The sequence below is a fragment of the Macrotis lagotis genome, chromosome 1 (assembly GCF_037893015.1).
Source record: "Macrotis lagotis isolate mMagLag1 chromosome 1, bilby.v1.9.chrom.fasta, whole genome shotgun sequence".
Lineage (NCBI taxonomy): Eukaryota > Metazoa > Chordata > Mammalia > Peramelemorphia > Peramelidae > Macrotis > Macrotis lagotis.
The window spans coordinates 842864322-842868201 of record NC_133658.1 but is presented as its reverse complement, the minus strand read 5'-3'; the positions used below and the strand labels follow the sequence as shown (position 1 = coordinate 842868201).

Sequence of the window (3880 nt, the reverse complement as noted above, 5' to 3'; positions counted from 1 at the left end):
CTTGTAAGCTTTTAAAAAATATATATATATATATAGAAGGGGTGGCTAGATGATGCAGTGGATAGAGCACCAGCCCTGAAGTCAGAAGCACCTGACCTCATCCTTTAAACTTTTCATTTTGCATATTTTATAGTGTTCATAATTCTTAGTATAGTAGAGGATTTGAACATTTGTAAAGTTATTATGTATTGAGGTTCCAACTCTTATTTCTTTCCCACTATCAAATCAGCAATTAAAAAAAAAACAGGGACTTGGGGTGGCTAGGTGGCGCAGTGGATAGAGCACCTGGCCTAGAGTCAGGAGTACCTGAGTTCAAATCTGGCCTCAGACACTTAATAATTACCAAGATGTGTGGCCTTGGGCAAGCCACTTAACCCCATTTGCCTTGCAAAAAAAAAGTAATAAGGAGATGATAATATACCCAACTGCCCTCCATGAATTGAAATCAACAGAGATAAGTTGTATTTAGTTAAAGAAACTTATTTTCTTAAGATCTGACCCTGATTGATCCATTTCATTGTTATAAGGTTGCAGCCAATTATTCATAACCCTTTTGGGGTTTTCATGGCAAAGACACTAGAGTGGTTTGACATTTGCTTCTCCAATTCATTTTTTAGATGTGAAAACTGAGACATACAGGATTAAGTGACTGCCCAGATCACATAGCTAGGTTTGAACTCATTTCTTTGTTCTATTCACTGCTTCATGTAGTGGCCCTAATTGACACATACTTAATAAATTTAGCTTGTCCCTCTATCTCCTCAGCAAAATAAATGTCTTTCTTCTTCCCCACACCTCCACCTCTCCAACTTTGTTTGACTTGATCTCCCCAGTCAAAGGTAAATTCTGTGAGAGCAATTCCCATTTCCTTTCAGTCTCTTAAGTATGAGAGAAATCTATCATTTTAGGCTCAGGTGATTAGACTTGGAGAAAACACTATTTTTCCTGAATCAAACAATCAAACTAAATGTGTCCACCTCCAGGAAGCAATCAAAAGCACTGTGAGAGACTGGTTCACACCCTAGGAACTTGGTCTAAAATGGAGATGCTACCTCAGAATCAAGGCAATAGCCAAGAGAGTACTGGGCAATCTAATTGAGAAAGGGTCCTTGGCCTTGGACAGGATATAAGAAAATTGAAGGAAGTCAGTATTTTCCTCACTTTCCTCTAAGAAGATTCTCCATCCACAAGCACAGAAATATAATCTATTGTATGATTGCCTAAAAATTCCTAGCAAATTGAATTGAAGCACAAAGAGGGCAGTGAATAAATAGAGATGGTTAGACAGGGAACCTAATCTATGGACAGAAAGAAATTTTTCCTGAGAACTGAGAATTTGGACTTTTTTGAGTATATAAAAAAGAAAAAAAAACCAACTCTGTAAATCCAAAGGGAAGGAAACTAAGTGGGCCTTCCAATTCAACTGTTTGGGGAATTCTCTCCTTTTCTTGAGAGAAGTTACAATGATAAGGATTCTGTGGGAGAGGAAAGGTTAGACAGAGAAATCTATTTTATAATTTGTTCTTTTTGCTGACCACCTATCTTATACTTAATCACATTACTCAAACACACTGACCCAACTATATGCTCCAACCCCATCCTAAATTCCAAGCTACCTGAGATGAGGTTATTGAACCTTAGCAAAGTACTTTGACCCTCCCCATAGGTCCCTAGGCACAAGACATGCCCCTAACAATGAAACAGTCTTTCAGTTATAATCGCTCATCTAACTGTCCTTAATTACTTCAAAGTTAGTTCTTTGAGCTACAACCCTCACCTACATATCCTGCATTATCTCATCTCCACTCTCTAAGCTACTGCCTTCCCATCTATATATCCCTAATTACCCAATAAAGCTCATCTCCTCAGTTGTTTCCTTTTAGAAATTCATTTCCTAAATACAGTCAAACCTACACTAGAACACATCCCAAAGCATTTTTTAAACTTCATCAACTCCATGACTAGGGATCAAAGCTAGGAGGCCAAACTCAAAGACATTAAATTGCAGTAATCTAAGGACTCTACTCTGGTTGAAAGTACATTCAGTTTCTTTTGGAATAGATTTGCCAATTTTCGGCCCATGTATATAGTTCAAAGCATTCTGGGACAACTTAGAAAATTACAGCATTTCTAAGAGAGGGAAGGATTAGAAGAAGAGGGGTATCAGCTAAGGAAATGCAGTGGCAGAATTTATAATCAAATTAAGAAATCATTTTCAGTTCAAGAGTAGGAGCCAGGAGAAAGATAACTAAGGAATATGGGAGTGTTTGGCTTCCAACTGAATGTAGGGAGATTGTTAATTTACATTACAAAAACTAGAGTCTGTCTGTATTGGTACCTATGGGCAGGTGTGTGAGTATAAGACAAAAGTCTTAACCTCAACCTGATCAAAAACTGAGATTAGATCAGGTCTGTCCCACCAAATTCTGAGTTAGCCTAGGGTATATGTCCTTCTCCCTTGCAGGAGAAAGGTTCAACCTCAAAGCCATATTCACCATGAATAGTGAGTTCTTATAACAGAATATAATGTCTTTGGGTTTGTCAAACAGATTACTGCAGTCCTTTTTTCTTTTGAACCTATCTTAATCCATTACTCCATTACTCTGTTTCTAACCTACCAAGCAGTTTTGATTACTGCCACTTTATAGTGTAGTTTTAGATTTTGTTGAGCTAGGACACCTTCCTTTACATTATTTTCATCTGTTTCCGTGATATTTTTTTTAAAGTTTTTGCAAGGCAATGGGTTAAGTGACTTGCCCAAGGCCACACAGCTAGGTAATTATTAAGTGTCTGAGGCCACATTTGAACACAGGTACTCCTGACTCCAGGACCGGTGCTCTATCCACTGTGCCACCTAGCCGTCCCATTCCGTGATATTCTTGACCTTTTTTTGCTCCAGATTAATATTGTTGCTATTTTTTTCTAGCTTGGTAAAGTATTTTGGTATTTTGATTGGTATGGCACAATTCCTAATACTTACATCATTGCATTTGAAGATTTGAAGAGTGGAAAATATAGAGGTAACTATCTGATCAGTCCTACAGTACTGAAAAATCTCCTCGTTATGTCCGTGGTTAACAAACTTTCAGCTCTGGCATATCCTACTGAAAGGTGGATGTGAATGAAGAAACTCCATGGAAACTAGGGATTTCTATCAAGAATCTAAGAAGAAGACCTAAGGCTCAATTGATTTTCTATACACACTTAGCTGTGATAATTATTTCTGCCTTTTCACCAGACCTGGATTAGTATGTCAGCAAGTTAAGTTCCCTGGATCTTCAAATGTCATAAATTTTTATTATACTAATAGATGTCTCCCATTTTAGCATGCTCTCAAAGGCTCCCTCATCTGTGAAATGCATTTTGCCTTGCAAAGTTCCTACCTGGTCTATCCTTTCTACTGGACACCCAATGCTAGGAACAAAAAGGATGCATCCACAACCGTCTGTCCATTGGAATGTGGTATTAGGTAGTATTTATGAGAATGGATGTTTCTGACTTACTATTTTTTTTAAAAAGAATTCTCCTTGAAAAGTTGGACTGTCTTGTTTCTTAGATATTGTATCCCATACACTGAGAATAGGGAAATGATTGAGATTGCTATATTCTATTATTGCTTCTTCCCAGTCTTTCTTTGGCTTCAGTGATGGGAAGAAATGTTGGACTCAGGAAACTTCATTCTCCAAGATGAAAACCAAAAGAACCCTTATGTGTTACCTGCTCTTGGTATACTTCCTTTCCAAATCATGGAGGTAGAGGGAATTGAGTAATAAATATCCACCAATGAGGAGAGTTCCCATACCATTGACCCTTTGAGCATCTAATTTGCATCACCCAAATCTATTTACTTAATGAAATTTCATTTCATTTTTCATTTTGT

General features: G+C 37.5%; 1 pseudogene; it reads left to right on the top strand.

The window, feature by feature from the left end:
• The first annotated feature begins 1621 nt into the window (after window positions 1–1621).
• LOC141507933 (olfactory receptor 52E8-like) overlaps window positions 1622–3880 on the top strand; it is a 5134-nt pseudogene continuing 2875 nt past the window's right edge.